We start from the raw sequence: 16,801 nt of genomic DNA, 5'->3' as shown, positions 1-16,801 counted from the left end.
CCTCGCAATGCAAAAAAAGCAATGACAAAAATAAATAATAATCTTTCTGATCTATGCTGGGAAACAGTTCATAATGAATTCCTGTAACATAACGGTTCTGTGGAATCTTGTCTTTGCTCTGGTATTGTTGTCTTTGTGACACCAAGCAACGTATTTCTCTTCCAAGTGAAGATCCACAAATTCACCACATATACAGTTAGAGACTGATGGGTGGCAAGCCACATTTGCTGATAACTTTAGCAAGTTTTATGCTGTTAATTTGTGCCCAAGACGTCCACAGACGTCCTGGGAATTACCGTTATGTGGTGCCCAAGACGTCTGTGGACGCCTTAGCAAAAAAAAAAAATATATGTAAAACAAAATGTAATGTAAAAAGTAATGTAAAAAGTGGGCACCCTGTTTTTTAAGTGTTGTGTGGGCACACAATGTGTTAAGAAAATGTTGCTGCTGATGCCACATGCGTGTCTCACGCTCTGCTCAAGCAGTCTCTCCCTCTGTTTCAGCCATCTCTCGCTCTTGCTCCAGTCTCTCTCTACGCTTCAGCCTGTCTCTCTGCTCCAGTCTCTCTCTCTGTTTCAGCCGCCTGTCTCTCTCCTCCAGCTCCTCCAGCTGTGTCTCTCTCTCCACCAGTTGGTCCAGCAACTCGTCCAGCTCCTCCATCTGTCTGTATTTCTCGTGCAGCTCTTCCAGCAACCTGTTCATCTGCTCCAACCTTCTCTCATCCAGCTCCTCCATGTCCTCCAGTATGTCCTTTTCCTCCTCCACAACCTCTGTCTGTTCTTCAAGCTGGTCATTCAAGGCCAGGTACGTTTCCGTTAATTGTGCTACCTCATCTTTTCTCCTGGTCATTAACAAAGCAAATGTGCTTTCTCTGTTGCTCTGCCTCTGGGTCACTCTGGTTGGTGGGTAGAGCCTTCTCAACACGGCAGCCTGAATCGTGAATAGAACAAACCTTAGTCCACACAATAGTATACAGTAGATTACAGCCTGCATACTCATGCAGTATATGGGGAAAAAACTCAGTTTCCATTATGTACCCTGTAATTATTGAATATAAGCAGGAGTTAAATAATAACTGCAATTGATGGTCTTTGTAAATGAACACTGTTACACCCTTATTCCATAACATCACAAGCTATAGTGTACATTATGTAGACTGTTACTACATATGATTACACTGTAACTCTTGAGTAATTACACACTGCACGTTGCAGATGGCAATTTATAGAATTGCCCAGTTTATAATGTTTATAATGTTGTGTTTGTTGATTTGCCTTGAATAAATGTGGTAATGTTCAGTTGTTCTCTCCAACTACTCAGAATGATGGCCACACTACTACAATATCTTATGACATTGACAACTCACCATTTTCTTCCTCTTAGTTGTCTTTAGATGGCACTGGTCATTCTCATCATCACGCTATTGGGACAAAAAGGCACTGTTGTTAGCACATAGCTGTGGTAGATTATATGTAACTGGATATAGTTTGAAAACAGAAAGATTACACACGCACCAATAGTCTTTAATTCCATACCTTTCGTTTGTTGGTGGTAGATAGGCCTGGTGTAGCAGAACTTCCCTCCTGGTAACATGGTCTTATCTCCATTGCTGAAGCACTGTGACTGTGGTTGACTTTGGCTGGAGTTTATATGTCTCTCCTCATCTGGGTGTATTTCACACCTGGACAAAGCCCCATCAACAGCCCCATGAGTGCAGTGATGTAAATATGTTTTCAATGTAATGGGTCCCAGGACGCAGTAGTGGTCTTTTAGATGGGTCCCAGGCAGGGACATTTTATGAGTCCCACTTCAACAATTTTAGAGTACAGTATTGCATCCCAGGACCCCCGGAGGGTGACATGATTGCGTCCTCTCAATTTAGTGCGTCTAAGGATGCAGGATATTTGCATCACTGTGAGTGGCATCCTCCACGTGTCATATCCCAGATGCTAATTTAAGTAGCATATGTGCCAAATCAAAGACGATTTGACATTGAGTAATCCAAGACAGACAACTTAATTGTAAGAGGTTTATTTTAAAAGAAATTCAGTGGATACAAATTATGGTATGCACTGACCAGTCAATGTACAATTGAAAAATTAAAATACAAAAATACAAAAATGTAAATACAAAAATGTATATACAAAAATGTATATACAAAAATAAAGAATGACTTGGTAAACAGTAAACCAGTTAGTCAAACCCCTCGCAATGCAAAAAAAGCAATGACAAAAATAAATAATAATCTTTCTGATCTATGCTGGGAAACAGTTCATAATGAATTCCTGTAACATAACGGTTCTGTGGAATCTTGTCTTTGCTCTGGTATTGTTGTCTTTGTGACACCAAGCAACGTATTTCTCTTCCAAGTGAAGATCCACAAATTCACCACATATACAGTTAGAGACTGATGGGTGGCAAGCCACATTTGCTGATAACTTTAGCAAGTTTTATGCTGTTAATTTGTGCCCAAGACGTCCACAGACGTCCTGGGAATTACCGTTATGTGGTGCCCAAGACGTCTGTGGACGCCTTAGCAAAAAAAAAATATATATGTAAAACAAAATGTAATGTAAAAAGTAATGTAAAAAGTGGGCACCCTGTTTTTTAAGTGTTGTGTGGGCACACAATGTGTTAAGAAAATGTTGCTGCTGATGCCACATGCGTGTCTCACGCTCTGCTCAAGCAGTCTCTCCCTCTGTTTCAGCCATCTCTCGCTCTTGCTCCAGTCTCTCTCTACGCTTCAGCCTGTCTCTCTGCTCCAGTCTCTCTCTCTGTTTCAGCCGCCTGTCTCTCTCCTCCAGCTCCTCCAGCTGTGTCTCTCTCTCCACCAGTTGGTCCAGCAACTCGTCCAGCTCCTCCATCTGTCTGTATTTCTCGTGCAGCTCTTCCAGCAACCTGTTCATCTGCTCCAACCTTCTCTCATCCAGCTCCTCCATGTCCTCCAGTATGTCCTTTTCCTCCTCCACAACCTCTGTCTGTTCTTCAAGCTGGTCATTCAAGGCCAGGTACGTTTCCGTTAATTGTGCTACCTCATCTTTTCTCCTGGTCATTAACAAAGCAAATGTGCTTTCTCTGTTGCTCTGCCTCTGGGTCACTCTGGTTGGTGGGTAGAGCCTTCTCAACACGGCAGCCTGAATCGTGAATAGAACAAACCTTAGTCCACACAATAGTATACAGTAGATTACAGCCTGCATACTCATGCAGTATATGGGGAAAAAACTCAGTTTCCATTATGTACCCTGTAATTATTGAATATAAGCAGGAGTTAAATAATAACTGCAATTGATGGTCTTTGTAAATGAACACTGTTACACCCTTATTCCATAACATCACAAGCTATAGTGTACATTATGTAGACTGTTACTACATATGATTACACTGTAACTCTTGAGTAATTACACACTGCACGTTGCAGATGGCAATTTATAGAATTGCCCAGTTTATAATGTTTATAATGTTGTGTTTGTTGATTTGCCTTGAATAAATGTGGTAATGTTCAGTTGTTCTCTCCAACTACTCAGAATGATGGCCACACTACTACAATATCTTATGACATTGACAACTCACCATTTTCTTCCTCTTAGTTGTCTTTAGATGGCACTGGTCATTCTCATCATCACGCTATTGGGACAAAAAGGCACTGTTGTTAGCACATAGCTGTGGTAGATTATATGTAACTGGATATAGTTTGAAAACAGAAAGATTACACACGCACCAATAGTCTTTAATTCCATACCTTTCGTTTGTTGGTGGTAGATAGGCCTGGTGTAGCAGAACTTCCCTCCTGGTAACATGGTCTTATCTCCATTGCTGAAGCACTGTGACTGTGGTTGACTTTGGCTGGAGTTTATATGTCTCTCCTCATCTGGGTGTATTTCACACCTGGACAAAGCCCCATCAACAGTCTGAGCAATCATCTCCCATCCAGTTTCTGGACGTTTGCAGCACTAAGCTATGGCCCATTTCATTTGAATGGAATGGTATGCGTCTGATACCAATTTGAATAGTCTGCCCACTTTGTTAATGGGGACAAAATTAACATCATGCCATGCCATTTCAATATTCATGTTGAGTATAGTGTTATTCAGGTCAACAGATCACAGTCTGCAAAGTATTTCCAAGAATAACGTACTTACACTATACCCAACGTGAATATTGAATTTACATAGCATGGTGTTAACAAAGTGGACAGACTTTGAATTCTAATGAAATGGCCCATAGCTTAGTGCTGAAACAGTCCAGAAACTGGATGGGAGATGATTGATGACTGTTGATGGGTTTGTCTAGGTCTGAAATACACCCAGATTAGGAGTGACACGTTGAAGTATTTCCTTCTAGCCTACGTACATTTCTTATATTCGTTTTATTTTGGTGCTATCTGGCTATGTCCAGCTTTTAGTGTCTGTGTAAACACAAACTTTATCCTATTCCTAACACAAACATTAAATTAAATGTCATTGGCCACTTTTACGTCATTGTCCCAACACAAACATGAAATGCCATTGACAATGAATGGCCAGTTTTTTTGCAAACATTACGTAAATTGTTATTGGCCGGAATGAGATGATGTATATATAATCTTTATTTCAGACAGGAGTCCATATCAACACAAAAAGACAAACAACATGGGAAAAGGATCAAAGTGAGCAATTAACACAAAACAAAGTACAGTAGTGCATATACAAGTACTGATCTACCTAATCAGCAGCAGGCTGCTGAGCCAGTGCTTGCGTAGCCTGGACATGACCCGGTAACAGCTCTTTATAGGGTTTGTTAGTGCCACTATGATACTGTTACTAGACACCTCTAGGCGTTGCATAAAATTATACAATTTTATACAGTTTTCTTAAAAAAGCATCACATGTGGGCACACCAACAGAGAGGTAAACAACTGACTGGCACTGTGCCACCTAGGAACACGGAGAAGTAACCTCATGGCATCGTTATATGCCACTGAGCCGTTGCATGCTTTTTACTCGGTACGAGGATGTATGATAAGAGCGCCCCTCACTTCACACAGGTTTGATTTTATTATCTCCACTAGGCCGAAGGCATGGGGAGAGAGTATGTTTTGCACTCCGTCCGTCCGTCCGTCCGTCCGTCCGTCCGTGTGTCCGTCCGTGTGTCCGTCCATCTGTGAACAGCTAATCTCTGGCACCGTTGGCTTGATCGCAGCCATACTCTGCACACACACTCCCTGAATGCCAGAGCTGAACCTCTGCTCCAAAGTTTTGGCATTGGCCTGTTATAGCGCCACCAGGAGGCCGCTTTGTGCAAAACAAATGTTTTGACAGTACACCTACAGATTTTGTCCAAACATTAGGCAAATTGGTACACAGTCTCTCTAGAGCCATTCAACGAAACGGGTCTTTCAGATTTTTCAGACTCCATCCTGATTGGCTACGATTGGCTTCCAAAGTTCGCAGGAGTGCTCCGTTTCAAACAAAATGCTGCAAATCATGAACACATCGTATGATTTCCGTGAAATTTTGCACGCACATTCCCACTAGGCAGAGGAAGAAATGCCACTTGAATATTTTCAACTCAGCCTCATGGTGGCGCTATAACTGGCCGATTTGTGTTTTTACCTATAACTGCACCGATCTGTGTAAAACCATGTATGCACACTCCCTAGAGGCCAAGGAAAAACCTTTGCCTGGAATTTTTACATCTGCTCTTTATAGCGCCACCAGGAGGCCGACATATGTAAAACACATTTTCTAATATTACTCCTTCAGATTTTATCCAAATTTCATGCAAATCGGTACGCATGCTCTCCATAGTCATGTGATCATGTGATTTGTTTGATTTTCTCATAATTATCCATCCTGATTGGCTACGATTGGCTTCGAAAGTTTTCAGGAGTAGCCCGTTTTGTACAAATCGCCACAACTCCTCAACGCAGCGTCCGATTGCGGTGAAACTGTGCATGCCTATTCCCACTACTAGGCTGAGGAAGAAATGCCACTTGACAGTTTTCAAATCAGCCTCATGGTGGCGCTACAACAGGACAAGTCGCGTCACACACACACACACACACACACACACACACACACACACAAAACCCAAATAAACATGTTTATATTACTCCTAAACAATTTTTTTCCAAACATCACACACACTCCTATCCTCCTGGTGGAGACCTGTGCCCAGAAGGGCACTTTTTCTAGTTGGCATGTAAAACTCTTTTCGTTTATATTTAGTTACTTTCTCCAGTTATGATTGGCCAATCAAATCACTAAAATGGAAACACTGGCTTCAAATCCTTCAGTACAACATCAACTGCATGCTGTGGTGAGCTTTGATATGCCTCTTATGAGTGCAGTGATGTAAATATGTTTTCAATGTAATGGGTCCCAGGACGCAGTAGTGGTCTTTTAGATGGGTCCCAGGCAGGGACATTTTATGAGTCCCACTTCAACAATTTTAGAGTACAGTATTGCATCCCAGGACCCCCGGAGGGTGACATGATTGCGTCCTCTCAATTTAGTGCGTCTAAGGATGCAGGATATTTGCATCACTGTGAGTGGCATCCTCCACGTGTCATATCCCAGATGCTAATTTAAGTAGCATATGTGCCAAATCAAAGACGATTTGACATTGAGTAATCCAAGACAGACAACTTAATTGTAAGAGGTTTATTTTAAAAGAAATTCAGTGGATACAAATTATGGTATGCACTGACCAGTCAATGTACAATTGAAAAATTAAAATACAAAAATACAAAAATGTATATACAAAAATGTATATACAAAAATGTATATACAAAAATAAAGAATGACTTGGTAAACAGTAAACCAGTTAGTCAAACCCCTCGCAATGCAAAAAAAGCAATGACAAAAATAAATAATAATCTTTCTGATCTATGCTGGGAAACAGTTCATAATGAATTCCTGTAACATAACGGTTCTGTGGAATCTTGTCTTTGCTCTGGTATTGTTGTCTTTGTGACACCAAGCAACGTATTTCTCTTCCAAGTGAAGATCCACAAATTCACCACATATACAGTTAGAGACTGATGGGTGGCAAGCCACATTTGCTGATAACTTTAGCAAGTTTTATGCTGTTAATTTGTGCCCAAGACGTCCACAGACGTCCTGGGAATTACCGTTATGTGGTGCCCAAGACGTCTGTGGACGCCTTAGCAAAAAAAATATATATATGTAAAACAAAATGTAATGTAAAAAGTAATGTAAAAAGTGGGCACCCTGTTTTTTAAGTGTTGTGTGGGCACACAATGTGTTAAGAAAATGTTGCTGCTGATGCCACATGCGTGTCTCACGCTCTGCTCAAGCAGTCTCTCCCTCTGTTTCAGCCATCTCTCGCTCTTGCTCCAGTCTCTCTCTACGCTTCAGCCTGTCTCTCTGCTCCAGTCTCTCTCTCTGTTTCAGCCGCCTGTCTCTCTCCTCCAGCTCCTCCAGCTGTGTCTCTCTCTCCACCAGTTGGTCCAGCAACTCGTCCAGCTCCTCCATCTGTCTGTATTTCTCGTGCAGCTCTTCCAGCAACCTGTTCATCTGCTCCAACCTTCTCTCATCCAGCTCCTCCATGTCCTCCAGTATGTCCTTTTCCTCCTCCACAACCTCTGTCTGTTCTTCAAGCTGGTCATTCAAGGCCAGGTACGTTTCCGTTAATTGTGCTACCTCATCTTTTCTCCTGGTCATTAACAAAGCAAATGTGCTTTCTCTGTTGCTCTGCCTCTGGGTCACTCTGGTTGGTGGGTAGAGCCTTCTCAACACGGCAGCCTGAATCGTGAATAGAACAAACCTTAGTCCACACAATAGTATACAGTAGATTACAGCCTGCATACTCATGCAGTATATGGGGAAAAAACTCAGTTTCCATTATGTACCCTGTAATTATTGAATATAAGCAGGAGTTAAATAATAACTGCAATTGATGGTCTTTGTAAATGAACACTGTTACACCCTTATTCCATAACATCACAAGCTATAGTGTACATTATGTAGACTGTTACTACATATGATTACACTGTAACTCTTGAGTAATTACACACTGCACGTTGCAGATGGCAATTTATAGAATTGCCCAGTTTATAATGTTTATAATGTTGTGTTTGTTGATTTGCCTTGAATAAATGTGGTAATGTTCAGTTGTTCTCTCCAACTACTCAGAATGATGGCCACACTACTACAATATCTTATGACATTGACAACTCACCATTTTCTTCCTCTTAGTTGTCTTTAGATGGCACTGGTCATTCTCATCATCACGCTATTGGGACAAAAAGGCACTGTTGTTAGCACATAGCTGTGGTAGATTATATGTAACTGGATATAGTTTGAAAACAGAAAGATTACACACGCACCAATAGTCTTTAATTCCATACCTTTCGTTTGTTGGTGGTAGATAGGCCTGGTGTAGCAGAACTTCCCTCCTGGTAACATGGTCTTATCTCCATTGCTGAAGCACTGTGACTGTGGTTGACTTTGGCTGGAGTTTATATGTCTCTCCTCATCTGGGTGTATTTCACACCTGGACAAAGCCCCATCAACAGTCTGAGCAATCATCTCCCATCCAGTTTCTGGACGTTTGCAGCACTAAGCTATGGCCCATTTCATTTGAATGGAATGGTATGCGTCTGATACCAATTTGAATAGTCTGCCCACTTTGTTAATGGGGACAAAATTAACATCATGCCATGCCATTTCAATATTCATGTTGAGTATAGTGTTATTCAGGTCAACAGATCACAGTCTGCAAAGTATTTCCAAGAATAACGTACTTACACTATACCCAACGTGAATATTGAATTTACATAGCATGGTGTTAACAAAGTGGACAGACTTTGAATTCTAATGAAATGGCCCATAGCTTAGTGCTGAAACAGTCCAGAAACTGGATGGGAGATGATTGATGACTGTTGATGGGTTTGTCTAGGTCTGAAATACACCCAGATTAGGAGTGACACGTTGAAGTATTTCCTTCTAGCCTACGTACATTTCTTATATTCGTTTTATTTTGGTGCTATCTGGCTATGTCCAGCTTTTAGTGTCTGTGTAAACACAAACTTTATCCTATTCCTAACACAAACATTAAATTAAATGTCATTGGCCACTTTTACGTCATTGTCCCAACACAAACATGAAATGCCATTGACAATGAATGGCCAGTTTTTTTGCAAACATTACGTAAATTGTTATTGGCCGGAATGAGATGATGTATATATAATCTTTATTTCAGACAGGAGTCCATATCAACACAAAAAGACAAACAACATGGGAAAAGGATCAAAGTGAGCAATTAACACAAAACAAAGTACAGTAGTGCATATACAAGTACTGATCTACCTAATCAGCAGCAGGCTGCTGAGCCAGTGCTTGCGTAGCCTGGACATGACCCGGTAACAGCTCTTTATAGGGTTTGTTAGTGCCACTATGATACTGTTACTAGACACCTCTAGGCGTTGCATAAAATTATACAATTTTATACAGTTTTCTTAAAAAAGCATCACATGTGGGCACACCAACAGAGGTAAACAACTGACTGGCACTGTGCCACCTAGGAACACGGAGAAGTAACCTCATGGCATCGTTATATGCCACTGAGCCGTTGCATGCTTTTTACTCGGTACGAGGATGTATGATAAGAGCGCCCCTCACTTCACACAGGTTTGATTTTATTATCTCCACCAGGCCGAAGGCATGGGGAGAGAGTATGTTTTGCACTCCGTCCGTCCGTCCGTCCGTCCGTCCGTCCGTGTGTCCGTCCGTGTGTCCGTCCATCTGTGAACAGCTAATCTCTGGCACCGTTGGCTTGATCGCAGCCATACTCTGCACACACACTCCCTGGATGCCAGAGCTGAACCTCTGCTCCAAAGTTTTGGCATTGGCCTGTTATAGCGCCACCAGGAGGCCGCTTTGTTGCTTTTGCTTGTATCTCCTCTCTGTCTCTCTCTTCCTCCTCCACTCATCCCCCCCCCCCCCCCCCCGACATGGTCGAGGAAAATGCGGAAAATGCAGGTGAAAGGTTTGTCCTTGGCCTCTAGGGAGTGTGCATGCAACGTTTCACGCAGATCGGTGCAGTTTTAGGTAAAACATGTGAAAAGCTGCCTCATGGTGGCGCTATAACAGGCCGTTCTGGAAAATGCGGGGCAGAGGTTCATCGTTGGCATCCAGGGAGTGTGTGTGCAAAGTTTGGCATCGACCGGGTTAACGGTGCCGGAGATTAGCTGTACACAGACGGACGGAAGGAAGGACGGACGGACGGACACACACACACACGGACGGAGTGCAAAACATACTCTCTCCCCATGCCTTCGGCCTGGTGGAGACAATTATCTTGTGTTTTTTAAGACTGGACATTTGAGAGAAGTGTTGTCCACATTGATAACATCCATAGGGTTTCTCTCCAGTGTGAATTCTCTGGTGTTTTTTAAGGCTGGACATGTCAGAGAACTTGTGTCCACACAGATCACACTCATATGGTTTCTCTCCAGTGTGAATTCTCTGGTGGCTTTTAAGACTGGACATTTGAGAGAAGTGTTGTCCACATTGATCACATCCATAGGGTCCAAAGGCAGTGGGAAACAGAAAGGTCTTCAATAATTTGTTTGGTTTGTAAAGAATGTGGATGCAGTTTAATTTACATGAATAACCTGCATGTTCACCAGATAATGCATAGAAGCCACCAACCATTCCAATGTGGGCAAAATTTCACTAGCTTGTCTAAGTTAAAAGATGTATTTGTAACAGTGGTTACAAATATAACAGTGGTTACAGTCTTTGGCAGAGAAATAACTCATTGAGTACAATAAGGTAAATTAACTGCTGGTTATTTCATTAAAAGGAGAAGATTGAATGTGGGGGCATGTAGGAGCATGTCTATTGTCTAGGTAGGCTGTGATTGGTGAAGAGATGGTTCTATTGTTCCTCTAGTTGGCCAATCATTCCAAGCAGTTAGTGCCTCCACCTCAGGGTCTCTAGTATAAAAACAGGGTGTAGTTCCTCCAGGATATCAGTCATTTCAACTTGAACTGACTGTGAACTCCAGACTTCAGGTGAAGATGAACTCTCTTGACTCTACCAGGGACAATTCTGCTGAACAGGAGGATCGCCTTTACCCTGTTGACTCACGTCTGAGTAAGTTACTTTCTCTCCTGCCTTTCTCTTTATTCATGCCATATGTTCATCTTGTTTTACTGATGTACATTAAATTCTGAAAAGAAACATTGTATAATTATATTCTTAATTCTGCTTGTTGTGTAAGGTTTAAATTTGACCTGTAGCTTTTTATAATATCTTTTTGTTATAATAATATAACAAATATAATTATATAACAAAGCTACAAGTTACTTAAAGCTACATAGTTAGTCACCTACACAATCAATCATCTAAAAACTATGTCCCAAATGTTGACCATGTCTCAATAGAATCCAAGTGCCATTAGGATTACTTAAATCAACTTGTATTATTTTATTATATCCTAGATATTTGATATAAAGTATGTGCCTCATGGATTATGCTGCCATGGTTATAAATTAGTTATAATTTACTTATTTAGAAGTAGTAGTCTCAGGCCTAAATGTGTCAATGTGGTTTTAAATGTCTTCCTTGTCTCTTTATTTTCAGTTTTGGATTCTCCATCAGACTCTTGTCAGAAACCTGTCCTACGAGGCCGAGCAGCAAACCAAAAAAGACACTGTCCTAAACCAAAACGCCACTCTTGTGACCAGTGTGGAAGACAGTTCACTTTGGAGTCTGGCCTTAAAATCCACCAGATCATTCATCTCCCCCATGAGTGTAATAAATGTGGAAAAAGCTTGACTACTAAACTGACCAGTTTAATTTACCACAAGTGTGGTCAGAGAGAGAGCCCCCACGGTTGTGAACAATGTGGACGGAGCTTTGCCTCGAAACGAGCTCTCAAGGCTCATCAGCGAGACCACATAGGGGATTTCCAATGTGAAGAATGTGGATGCAGTTTCATCTACATGAATAACCTGCATGTTCACCAGAGAATGCATAGAAGCCACCAACCATTCCATTGTGACCAATGTGGGCAAAATTTCACTAGCTTGTCTAAGTTAAAACGACATGTGATAAGTCACACATCAGGAGTCAAACTGGAGTTTGAAGCAATGGTTGGGGGTGTAGTAGGCCTATAGACTATTTGTTTTAGGTTTTCATCACGTTTTAATGATGTACATTTAATTCTGAGAATAAACACAGACGTGTTTATTCTCAGAATTAAATGTACATCAGGATGTTCCTTTTAGCATTCTGTATAATTGTAACTTGACAGCTTTGTTATAAGTTGGATTTATAGCATTTCTGTCTCTTTTAATACTGCACATTTTGTTCATGTATTGTTTTACTTTAGAATTCAACTGCTATTAAGATTTGTGAAGTCACATTTTGTATTTGCATATGGCTGTGGAATGTACATGTCACTCTGGAACACCACAGTTAGCAACTCTACACAACACCACACATATCCACATCAGTTTCATTTTAATTACTATTACCTTTTTTTATCAGCAAGTTTTTTTATTTTTTATGTTTTTCTTTTTTTTTATGTTTTTCTTTTTTAATAATGAGTATTTGATATTACTGCCTACCTGTTTTTCTCCACAGTTTTTATTCCAGTGTAGGCATTGTTGTTATAATTTCAGGGGGTGGTATCATGGACCATTATGGACCACAGCGACTACCCTTTGGTAGGCATTCTGTAATGTTCATTGTTGTCTTGTAATAAACATTCAGATTGATTTAATGCTTGATTATATTATTTATTGACAATATACACAGGACAAGGGCATGCACACAGAAAACTGTCAAGGGGATAGACATAAGAAAGCTAAAAGATTATTTCCATCATGGTCCTCTGTGTTGAACACACAAACCACAAATCGTGTGTGTGTGTGTGTGTGTGTGTGTGTGTGTGTGTGTGTGTGTGTGTGTGTGTGTGTGTGTGTGTGTGTGTGTGTGTGTGTGTGTGTGTGTGTGTGTGTGTGTGTGTGTGTGTGTTTCATATGAAATACCATTTAGAATCATGAGGTTATAAACCACACCAGTTTAAATTGACGGAATTTGAAGTAATTATGCATTTCCATATTAGTTAGGGACTAAATATAAATAGTCAAATAGCATTTTGTTCTAAACAGGCATGCACATTTTAGATCATAGCCAATCAGGATGGAATATGAAAAATAAAATTTGGATAAAATCTGAAGGCGTAATATAAACAAGAATGACTCATAACTGCCAGGTGCAGACATGGCTGAGGGAAGTATGGGTGCTGAGGGGGCTGGAGCACCCCCTCCCCCCAGGCACAGCCCACCCTCGGACAGGAGGGGGAAAGTAATAATACATTTAATCCAAACAGATGTTACTAAGCCTAATAAATATGCTGTATCACAGTATCGGCACCTTATCCTGGTTAATTGCCTGAGTCAGTTTGCTCATGGGTGTGGAGAGGGAAAGTAAAAGCCACTTTTCCACGTGAAAATGCGCGAAAATGCGCGTGCACGAGGCGTGTGCACGCACATTTTGCGGCGCACCCCCTGCTAACCATTCAGCACCTCCTACTGTAAATATCTTCCCGTGGCCATGGGTGCAGAAAGCTCTTGTTTATGAACATCTACAGTATAATTAGTTGGTGTGCCACAGCCTCTGCCTCAGCTCACAGCTTTACGTTGCAGTGTTCAGAGTATGGGTTTTATGCCATTCAGACTATATGGGTTTTATGGGTAAGTCTCCCATTGGCTTAGAGCAGCGGTTCCCAAACCTTTTTGGCCATGCAGACCCTGTTACGTCCCGACCTAGCTGACGCACCCCCCCCCCACATGGAAATATGAATTGCATAAGCTATATAGAGACATATATTTCCTTTTTATCCACATATTTGCACATACTGTATATGAACCAATATGGCATAATATATGCAGCATAGGCTATATTCTGCATATACAGTACTTGCCATATATTGGCATAATATGTTAATATATTTAAAATAAAACCATAGCACCACCATTAGCCTTTTCATGTCGTGCACCCCCTAGAACAGGGGTTCTCAACGTTTTTGGCCGGGGACCCCCGGAAATGCTTTGGCAATGTCTCGGGGGGGGGGGGGGGCCCTCCCGACCCCCAATATAAATTGACTGCTACAATAACCTTAAACCATTTTGGGCGGGAACCCCTTTTGGTGTTTTAAGCATTCACTGTAAACCCCAATGAGTACGAAATACTCAAATCTTTTAGCGGAAGCATTTGCCTCAATTTTTTTGAGTTGGCAAACTTAAAAGTTAGAGTAACTCATTACTTGAAGTTTTTAAGTAAATTGTACTTCAATATTTGGATGACCAAACTCAAAACATTAATGTATTCAGAACTTAACCTTTTTAAGTTATACTACTCAAAAATTAGATGTATTCAGAACTTAACCCTTTTAGTTATGAAACTCAAAAAATAGATGTATTCAGAACTTAACCCTTTTAGTTATGAAACTCAAAAATGTGATGTATTCAGAACTTAACCCTTTTAGCTATGAAACTCAAAAAATAGATGTATTCAGAAATTAACCTTTATAGTTATGAAACTCAGAAAATAGATGTATTCAGAACTTAACCCTTTTAGTTATGAAACTCAAAAATTAGATGTATTCAGAACTTAACCCTTTTAGCTATGAAACTCAAAACATAGATGTATTCATAACTTAACCTTTTTAGCTATGAAACTCAAATATTAGATGTATTCATAACTTAAACCTTGTAGTTACTGGACATGTTTTTTTGTTCTACATTACCTTTTAAAATGATTAATTAAATATGTATTATGTCAACTCAAACAATTGTCCTAAATTAAACTATAAATTATAATCACAACAGTATTTCATGTTCCATGAACATTTATTTATATGGAACAGAACAGTTGTTCCAACAACAATGCAATGACAATGGCTTTCCTCCTTGAAATTGTGCAAAAATAATAAACGGCATTGATTTTTCAAATATAGCAGATCTAAAAGCTCACGTTTTAATGATGTACATTTAATTCTGAGAATAAACACAGACGTGTTTATTCTCAGAATTAAATGTACATCAGGATGTTCCTTTTAGCATTCTGTATAATTGTAACTTGACAGCTTTGTTACAAGTTGGATTTATAGCATTTCTGTCTCTTTTAATACTGCACATTTTGTTCATGTATTGTTTTACTTTAGAATTCAACTGCTATTAAGATTTGTGAAGTCACATTTTGTATTTGCATATGGCTGACACAACGGTTCCTTTTCACTTTGTTGTTTTCACTGTAGTGAGTGAAAACTGCAGTGTCTGGCACCCATGAAATACAGTGTGAATGATCTGATGTATTTTAAGGCCACACATATCCACATCAGTTTCATTTTAATTACTATTACCTTTTTTTATCAGCAAGTTTTTTTTTTTATGTTTTTCTTTTTTTTTTAATGTTTTTCTTTTTTAATGTGAGTATTTGATATGACTGCCTACCTGTTTTTCTCCACAGTTTTTATTCCAGTGTAGGCATTGTTGTTATAATTTCAGGGGGTGGTATCATGGACCATTATGGACCACAGCGACTACCCTTTGGTAGGCATTCTGTAATGTTCATTGTTGTCTTGTAATAAACATTCAGATTGATTTAATGCTTGATTATATTATTTATTGACAATATACACAGGACAAGGGCATGCACACAGAAAACTGTCAAGGGGATAGACATAAGAAAGCTCTGTGTTGAACACACAAACCACAAATCGTGTGTGTGTGTGTGTGTGTGTGTGTGTGTGTGTGTGTGTGTGTGTGTGTGTGTGTGTGTGTGTGTGTGTGTGTGTGTGTGTGTGTGTGTGTGTGTGTGTGTGTGTGTGTTTCATATGAAATACCATTTAGAATCATGAGGTTATAAACCACACCAGTTTAAATTGACGGAATTTGAAGTAATTATGCATTTCCATATTAGTTAGGGACTAAATATAAATAGTCAAATAGCATTTTGTTCTAAACAGGCATGCACATTTTAGATCATAGCCAATCAGGATGGAATATGAAAAATAAAATTTGGATAAAATCTGAAGGCGTAATATAAACAAGAATGACTCATAACTGCCAGGTGCAGAAAGCTCTTGTTTATGAACATCTACAGTATAATTAGTTTGTGTGCCACAGCCTCTGCCTCAGCTCACAGCTTTACGTTGCGGCGTTCAGAGTATGGGTTTTATGCATAGAGTATATAAAAGGATAGAGACTGAACTGGCGCGAAGCTCCGCCCCCCCAGCTATTCATGTCAGTGGAAGTTGCTCAGTGGCGTTTTGAAGCACCCGGAAGACTGCCGGAAGTACCGTCTCAGAACATCTACTTCCGCATTTGACCACCAAATTTTGGTGGTCAAATGCGGAAGTGCAACCGAGCGCTCAATGTTAAAGCCCAGCTGCACGGGGTTTCCCGGCCATGAATCCACGGGTCCGCCTGTAGTCCCTCCTCCTACCACTAGGGAGGAGAGCTTCAACGTTGAATAGCCTCACTGGCCCCTTGGTTTTATGCCATTCAGACTATATGGGTTTTATGGGTAAGTCTCCCATTGGCTTAGAGCAGCGGTTCCCAAACCTTTTTGGCCATGCAGACCCTGTTACGTCCCGACCTAGCTGACGCACCCCCCCCCACATGGAAATATGAATTGCATAAGCTATATAGAGACATATATTTCCTTTTTATCCACATATTTGCACATACTGTATATGAACCAATATGGCATAATATATGCAGCATATAGGCTATATTCTGCATATACAGTACTTGCCATATATTGGCATAATATGCTAA

The sequence above is a fragment of the Electrona antarctica genome (assembly GCF_951216825.1).
Source record: "Electrona antarctica genome assembly, chromosome: 17".
NCBI classification, from domain to species: Eukaryota; Metazoa; Chordata; class Actinopteri; order Myctophiformes; family Myctophidae; genus Electrona; species Electrona antarctica.
Note: the sequence above shows the minus strand (reverse complement) of the source record.